General features: G+C 45.3%; 1 pseudogene; it reads right to left on the reverse strand.

Annotated features, from left to right (window-relative positions):
• Nucleotides 1–466: 466 nt before the first annotated feature.
• LOC117090900 lies at nucleotides 467–6,340 on the reverse strand (annotated as a pseudogene).
• Nucleotides 6,341–9,178: the final 2,838 nt, after the last annotated feature.

Consider the following 9,178-nt stretch of genomic DNA (forward strand, 5'->3'; position numbering starts at 1 on the left):
GTTGGCCAGGATGATCTCTATCTCTTGACCTTGTGATTTGCCTGCCTTAGCCTCCCAAATGCTGGGATTACAGGCGTGAGCCACTGTGTCCGGCCAGGATTATTCTTAACATAGAATAACTCTAGCACATTAGCCACCTCCGCAGGGCATTGAAGGATAATTGAAGTCCAGGGCCAAGAACACTCAGGGAGGTCAGTTGCCTAAAAGTACTAAGGGGCTTTTAAAAATCTAAAACCAAGTATACCTCAGTATCTTAATGTTTGCAAATAACTATAAAATAGCATTAGAAAAAATGAGCACACACACACACACACACACACATATATAACCCATCATAATAAATAAATATTGAAATCTATTATTTACATTTATTTATTATATTTAAATATTTCAATATTTAAATAAATATTGAAATCTATTATTTACGTATTATTATTGAAATCAAATAATTTTACGTTTTCTTCTGTTAGACTACTTCAAGACTGGAATGTTTTTAGTCAAATATTCACAAGTGTGAAATCCCTCATTTCTCCCTAGTCTGAAAGGAGAGCTTTCAGAAATGTGATTCTTTTTGGATGTCTCCTGAAGTTTTGATTTGCAGTAAAAGCAAACAGGAACCATCCACCAAGTTAGGAAACAGCTACATCCTTATGAGTTTATCTGTGACCCTGGTATCAGCAGTCATCTTCCAAATCTGAAACACTAAATCAGCTGTCTTAATTGTTCTTTTGCCACTTGTCAATAAGTCCTTCTCAAATTCTTCAGTAATTTTGCCTTTAAAACTATTTTTCAAGAGCCCAGAATCATTCAGAAGTTCTTCCATGTCCTCATCTTTGTATCAGAACACGCTTCCCTTTTCCTTATCTCATTCATGTTTTTCTTTTTCTTTTTTGGCCTTCTGCTTCGACCAAGCTTTAATTTTTTATGAATTTTCTTCTCCCTTCATTTTATGTTTTTCTCTTTTCTTTGTTGCTCCAGTAATTTCTGCCTCTGCTTTTCTCTAATTTTATCTTTAAATGAGATAGCGTCTGTATTAATGTCCACAGGCACAAAATCTGGAAACTACTTTCCTCTCAATTCTGGCATCTTGGGCATTCTCAGCAGGGAAAAACCTTGAGCAAGACTTGCAAAATCAAGATTATTTAATCTGAAAATCAAGTTGCATTCCTGCTTTGCATAAACCTGGACATAGGACATAAAAGCTTTCATGCCCTTTTCAAACATAGCTCTTTCTGCCAGGATCATGGACTTGAATTTTGGCAGAAGGTGAGCTGTGTTTTTCTAGAGTTTCATCTCCGCCAGGGGGCGTTTTTGGTTAATTGCAAGGAAATTCATGTATGACTCTTCCACGGGCAGGAGGAACACCAGAGCTCTGCCTCTGTAGCCAATGCGGGCTGTGCGGCCACAGCCCTGCACAAAGGCACTTGCATTGTTGGGGCGATTGTACTGCAAAACCCAATTTACTTCAGGAATATTGATTTCTGGGCCACCACATCAGCGCACACTAAAATCCCACTTTGCAATTTGCGGAACCCCATGAAGATCATATTTCATCTTTCCATGAATGCACACAATCTTTACACTCTTCATCAGCACCTCCAGAGCCTTCATGCAATATTCCACACAGGTGCAGGTGCTGAAGAAGACCAGGTGTTGCTCTTGCTTATGACTGCGAAGAACATGTAGCAGCTGGTTAATTTTCTCATCTGCCTTGCATACTATGTAGTAGTTATCCAGGGGAGAGTGGTGTTCTGGGCACTGCTGGCTGCCACACCCTTCTCCTTCACTGTGATTGGACAGGGTTCCGGAGGCCCCCTCTCCCCAAGTTCTCCAATTCCTGCTTCTGAGTGGCAGAGAAAAGGCCTGTTCTCCTCTGCTTTGGCAGAAACTCCAGGATGGTATTTATGCTTGCCTCAAATCCCATGTCCAGAAATCTGTCTGCCTCATCCAACACCAGGACATGCAGGGATCACACAGAGCGGGCCAGATACAAGCCTTCTGCCTTCCTTGAGAACCTGTCCTCAAGTGGCCTGGAATGGCCACAGTGATGTTCCCACCTTGTTGCTTAAACTCTTAAATTTGGAACAGAGGATGTCCTGGAAAGCAGAGGAGAATCATTTATTTTTATTTTATTTTATTTTAATTATTTTATTTTATTTTATTTTATTTTATTTTATTTTTTTGAGACGGAGTCTTGCTCTGTCGCCCGGGCTGGAGTGCAGTGGCCCGATCTCAGCTCACTGCAAGCTCCGCCTCCCAGGTTTACGCCATTCTCCTGCCTCAGCCTCCGGAGTAGCTGGGACTACAGGCGCCCGCCACCTCGCCCGGCTAGTTTTTTCTATTTTTAGGAGAGACGGGGTTTCACCGTGTTAGCCAGGATGGTCTCGATCTCCTGACCTCGTGATCCGCCCGTCTCGGCCTCCCAAAGTGCTGGGATTACAGGCTTGAGCCATATTTTATTTTTTTGAGATGGAGTTTCACTCTTGTCACCCAGGCTAAAGTGTAATGGCACGATCTCAGCTCACTGCAACCTCCACCTCCCAGGTTCAAGCGATTCTCCGTTTTGGCCTCCTGAGCAGCTGGGATTATGGGCTCCCGCCACCACGCCCAGCTATTTTTTGTATTTTCAGTAGAGATGGTGTTTTGCCATGTTGGCCAAGCTGGTCTTGAACTCCTGACCTCAGGTGATCTGCCTGCCTTGGGCTCCCAAAGTGCTAGGATTACAGGTGTGAGCCACTGCATCTGGCCTAGAATCATTTTTATTCTGTCTGTCCTTCATAGATGATAAACCAAAGTTTTAAATAGATGTTTCCCCTTATCCTGCCCTCTTTTCCATGTTCAATTTCTCATTTCCTGGTAAGCACATCTGCTCTGGCTGCCTGTGGTCCACTTCCCCACACATGACATTGTCTTGCCTGCCAGTCAGCCTTGACCTATTCTCTCCTAAGCTTTCAAAATGATATGATTCACTTTCATTTTTCATAAATAAACTTAACATTTCCACATCATCATATCTACCAGTTAGAAGGATAGTAGTCTGATTGCTTCAGTTCACATATATTTGGTCTTTAAATAAGCGTTTATTAACTTATATTTAAGTGGCTTCTTCCAGGGAAAGAAAAATTTAACACACTTCTCTCTCTGCTCCTCCCCTGAAGTATTTGAAGTTTCTTGTTTTAACTGTGGAAAGAATGCAAAACATAAAATTTACCGTCTTAGTCATCTTCAGCATACAGTCTGCTGGCGTCGAGCACAGTCACATTGTTGGGCAACTGTCACCACCATCCATCCACAGATCCTTCTCATCTTCCCAACCTGAAATTCTGTACCCATTAAACACGAACTCGTCATTCCTTCCTCCTCCAGCCCTGGCAAACATTGTTGCATTCTCTGTCCCTACGAAATGGATGACTCTGCTTAGAAGTGGGATCATGCGATATGTGTCCTTTCGTGTCTGGCTTATTTCACTTTGCATGATGTCTTCAAGGTTCATTCATGTAGCAGGGTGTGTCACAACGTCATTCCCTTTTAAGCCTGGATAATATGCCATTGTATGGATAGACCACATTGCATATCCATTCATTCCTCAGCCAACACTTGGGTTGTTCCCACCTTCGGTCTATTGTGAATAAGTCTTCTGTGAACATGTATGCAGAAATATTAAAAATGATTCATAAAAGATAATTGATTCAACCAGTACTTCCTGAGCTTTGCTGTGGGGCCGACACAGTGCCAGTAGCCACAACAAACAAGACTGCAGACACAGACACCTGCCTCCTGAGCTCAGAGCTTAAAAGGAACACAGACTCAATATGGTGAGGTAACTGTCAGGACTGGAGAAACAGGGTCTCCACAAGCACATGGGCTGGAGCCTGCCCATCTCCCAAAAAATAAAAGGCCCCAGAAAAGTTGTGTGACTTGGTATCTGGGCTCTGAAAAGTAAATTTGGGACAAGGTTGTGGGAGCAGGCAGGAGAGGGCAGAGCAGATGGCAGAGACCAGAGGCATCTGGGTCAGAGGACGAAATTTGGGGTGCAGCCACCCAGGCTGAGGCACACGCAGGAGCCAGAGCAGATGAGGCCAGCCCTGTGAAGCTGTTAACATCTTGGGCTTATCTTAAAATAGTAGGAAGTCACTGAAACATTCCAAGTAGGGAAGTGACAGGATCTGGTCTGCACTGTACACGAACAGCTTGTCTGTGGTGTGAGTGCATTGGACTAAATGAAGGCAAAAGTTCAGACAGGAAGTGACTGTTCAGAGCGAAGCCATCAAGGACAGAGGGCTGAGCTCATTGGGTAACAGGGAAGGAGATAAGGCACAGCTGGGGGGTTACTGAGCCCAGGAAGTGAGAGAAAAGGTGGCATCAAGGAAAGAAAGCCACAAGCTTTTTATAACAACCAGTTAATTATATTTATATAACCAGTGAATGGATATATAAATATATGTATTTATATATAATTACATAAACATATGTGTTGATGTATAATTTATATATAAATATAATTTAAATATAGTTATGTTTATACAACCAGTGCATTTATATATATAAATTTTATTTATATGACCAGTGAATTATAGGATAAGTACAGGTGCAGCGAAATATTGATGCTGTTGAGTGGGGTCTGGTGTTCACATTCCATTCTTCTCCAAGGATCTGGGGATATCTTGGTCTTGGTCTGCTTAGATCTTTCTTCGTCAGCCTGATTTCTGCAACCTGCTAGACCTTCTGGATGACCCACATCCAAAAAGCTACCATTTTCAGAGTACAATCTATGCCCTGTGAGCCTCAAAAAAGTCTGTTATGAGTTGAATTGTGTCCCCTCAAAATTCATGTATGGAAGCCCTAATTCCTAATATGACTATTTGAAGGTAGGGCCTATAAGGAGGTATAAAGGTTAAATAAGGTTGTAAGCGTAGGACCTTAATCTGATAGGACTGGAGTCCTTATAAGAAGGGGAAGAGACACAAGAGATCTCTTTCTCTGCATGTGCACAGAGAAGAGGCCACATGAGCAAGAAGGCAGCCATCAACAAGCCAGGAAGAGAGCCCTCCCCGGAAACCAACCCTGCTGGCACTTCAATCTCAGACTTCCAGCCTCCAGCACTGTGAGAAAATGCATTGCCGTTGTTTAAGCCACCCAGTCTGTGGTATTCGGTATGGAAGCCCGGGCAAGCTAATGCACGACCGTAAGAGGTAGGTATTATCATCTCCATTTATAGATGAGGAAACTGAGGCTCAGAGAGATTGACTTGACTAAGATCCACAGATGGTAAGCCGCTCATCCGCTGCCCTGCAGTGGAGCTTCCTTATAGCAAGCCTTTTGATTTTGCAGAGAATTTTCTGGGCACATCTTTGAAGAACCATGTCTTTACTAACTCTTATTTCTAAAGCTCTAGCTGTGACTCTGCCTTACAGCCTGCTGTGCAGATCCACACAACAATGTAACTACAGGGCCTGCTCTGCAAGATCACCCAGAGCAGGCTTCCCAGTCTCAGAGATGCAGAAATGTGCTGTACTTTCTCTGTCCTCCTGCAGTAGTGAGAGGGAGTTTTATGATAAGCCAGCTATATACTTTTCAGCTGGAAAAGAGTGACTTTGTGGCTAGATGGGATTCCACATGAGTTCCCTGCTTCCTAAGTGAAGCAAGTGCTTCCTTCTGTGGCTGTGATGCTGCAAGGTGCACAGAGGAGCCTTGCTGTAAGGTTTCCAGTCACCTTCCTGTAAGTGCCTTGAGTTCCCAAGTGCCTGGCTACAAGTCCAGTTAAACACAAACCCTACTGAAGCAAGTTTTGAAGTTGTAGTTTGAACCAGACGAACTTATGATTTTTGTAGGTAAGAAATGACCAAATATCAGCAATTTCATGTGAATCAACCTAACGTAGTTGGCCCTTTAATCCTGCCCCCTCCGTCTCATTCTGTCCTCTCAGGCTGCCCTCAGATCACCCCAGATCCCTGGCTTCCTCCTCTGACCCTCCCTGGCAGGGTCTCCATGATGGACAGGGATGGATGCCTGGGAGAGAAGTTCACAAAGGAAGAGAGAGGAAATGATCAGAGAGGTAGGAGGATAGTCTCGGGGTCCAGAACACATTACCCCAACATGTGGCCCCTTTGCCTGCTGAATATTTTACACAAGAGGAAACGCAGAAAACAGCAGGAGCAGGAAGGTCACTCTCTGACCCTTTCTCCCCTGAAGCATGGTCAGAAAGGAATTCTCTGACTTGCCTTGTCTGAAAGTAGGTCAGGAGACCCTCATTCCAGAGAGGTCTTGACTCAATCCCCACACCGCCTTCTTCCCTGCTGGCCTCATCAAAGCCTCTGCTGGAGGAGGGCTCCATATCCATCTTGAGCAGCTCAGGGTGAATTTATTCCCCAGTCTCTAAGGGCATTTTCCTGTGAAGCTTTGTTCTCTATGACATAAGAGGAGAGGGATGTTTAGAGGAGCTGGGGGAGGAGACCCCAGGGGATTTCCTTGTCCCCACAGATGCATCTCTTTGTGAAGCAAAACACATGCAAAGCACCCGGCAGTGCCCAGCACACAGTCAGTGCTCATGAAGCGTCGGTTCCCTCTCTGCCCACTGAAGTTGGAACAAACAGCACACAGAGTGCCAAGATTCAGCCTGATGAAGCAAAGCATAGCCCACATTGCTGTTCCTGGGCCTTGGCCTCCATGTTGCAGCTCAAAGTTAAGGACAGCTCAGGTACAGCATTGCTTATGCTGAGGATAGGCCAGCACATCCTGTGCCCAGTGGTCCCCAGAAATGCTATTGCCTGGTGACACTCTGCATCTCCAGTTCATCCCTCCGTGCCTCCGCAAAGCCCATTCTACCTCCCTCCCCTCCCAATCCACCTGGAGCTCCCACCTTTCATCTTTCCTTCCCACTATGGGGCAGGTGGCGATCTGCAGGCCTCCCTGAGAGAGAACTGCCCTTACCCTGCCTGAGATCCTCAAAGCCAGGGGCACTGATGAAGCTCTTGGCACTGACAGGATGGACTGGGATCTTTCCCTGATGCCCTCAGGGGTCTGAGGATAAAGTGTGCCAGACATGCAGGGTCTATAGGAAGCAAGACAGAGGGAGGCACTGAGCTGAGCACAGATAGGAAAAGGAAGAGCTCGTGGCCCAGAGCTAAAGAAGACATGACCCAGTGACCAGAAGACCTTGTCCCAGTGGGAAAGGCACATCTTAGTGTGGAAGGGTGTGGAGCTCAGGAGGGATTTAGACTCAGCAAGGACTCAGGCTCATTGCCCTCTGCTCAGGACAGCAAAACCCTCTAGGTCAGGTTTCCTCTCTGTGTCTTTAATCCAGGGAGCAGGTGTCAGAATCAAGGACACCATCAAGATAGGATGACAGGGACATCTGAGATGTGCCAAATTTTCAAAGGCCTAGCTGTCACAGCTGGGGGCAGATGGGGGACAGTCTTCTCATGGGTCCACCCTGCCCTATCTGGCACAGCCTAGGACCCTTCGGTCAAAGCTGGCTCATTCCACCCTCAGAGCAATGTCTCTTCTGTTGCCTCTGAGTTAGGCAGGGCATATGTAATACAAATTTCATAGAAAGGGTAACTGAGGAATGGGGTGGACTAAGTGACTTGGGTCAGAGGATAAGTGCCTTGGGGTCAGGACTCAGATCTCCTTGGATCCAACACCAGATGTCTTCTCCCACATGGAACCCTCTCCCTAATCTTAACACTTCCATGGCTCCATAGTTTCATTGGCCATCACAGGAGAATGAAGCCACAGAAATTGCATGCATGTTCACATGTGTGTATGTGTACATATTTGTGCATGCACATACATGTGTGTGTGCATGAGTAATGTGTGCGTGTGTGCTGAGCAAAGCGGGGGAGGGTTGGCAGTTCCTGATGATTTTCTCCATCTTGAACATTGTGGTGCTTTTCCTGGGAGATCCAGACAACCATGGTGTGTCAGCAGGAGGGGTCTCAGGACAAAACTTATGAAGTGAAGATGAACAATGACACAGAGGCCTGCATTGAGCCCAGCCTCCTCCCCACAGAGATACGAGCTCTGTTGCTCTCTTCCCAGGTTGGCCTCAGTGTGGGAATGGGTTTGGGGAGGCAGGGCCAGGTCTCTGAGATCCCACCTCGGGCTGATTTGCAGGAGGAGAGGAGATCACAGAGAAAAATCTGTATAGCCCATCTCTCTCTCTCTCTCTCTCTCTCTCTCTCTCTGTCTCTCTCTCTCTTACACACACACATACAGCCTTTTTTTGTTTGGCCTTTTCACCAGGAGCATTTCTAAATATTGCCTCTTAAATCTTTTAGGCTGTAACCAACAGACATAAATCTATTTTCTGGTGAGACTCTGCACACATACAGATGTTGACAGTTAAACAATGTTTCAAGACAGTACTTATAATAAAACTGCCCAGAAGAGGGCACTGGTGGCAAATCTAGGCCTGAGTTTTTGTCCTTGTTGGAATATTTGAAGTATTTTAGCTACAGATCTAGATTCGTCAGAAAGTTGTGACATCCACTTGGTCAGTTATAATGGGCCCTTTAAAGAATAGCATAGCATAGCATAGCATATCAAAATAGAAACCTTCAGAGTGCATCAAATTTCACAAAGGTAAGTACTGTGTTGTGCAAGACTTGCTTAATTGCCAATATCTGTGTGTATCTAGGGGATCTCTTTGTGAAACATCTTTATGACTGTGGGTGGCATTCATAGCAGTTTGAGACACACAGTTTCAGAAGCTTTTCTGAAAGGACTTTAGAGTGAGAAAGGACTAGCCTTGTAGGCTTTTGAAGACAGAAGAGGTATGGCTGGAGGTGGTGGGAAGGGGCAATAGGTCCCTCTCCCTGGAGAGTGTGGGGGAGCAGCAACCAGGCCAGCACAGCATGTGGCTTCCAGGGGTCCCAGTGCTTTCTTCTTGGGAACTGGTGGGAGGATTAGCAGAGATGCCTCCTTTTCCTCTGGCATAGAAAGAAGAATATAGTGAGTAAGGAAAAACATGGAAATATCCCAACCAGTGACTCTTGACAGATCACTCAGCCTTCCTGTGCCTTTGTGTCCCCACCAGAAAATGGGGCGGTGGGGGTGATAGAACTACTTTTCTAACTCAGTGAAACATAGCCACTATAAAACCAAGATAAATAATCTGATGTTCCTTATGAGATACTGTTGTCTACATTGACTTTTAGAGAATACAAATTAATACCTG

Source organism: Trachypithecus francoisi, unplaced genomic scaffold (genome assembly GCF_009764315.1).
Source record: "Trachypithecus francoisi isolate TF-2019V2 unplaced genomic scaffold, Tfra_2.0 Lachesis_group11, whole genome shotgun sequence".
In the NCBI taxonomy this organism is placed as follows: domain Eukaryota; kingdom Metazoa; phylum Chordata; class Mammalia; order Primates; family Cercopithecidae; genus Trachypithecus; species Trachypithecus francoisi.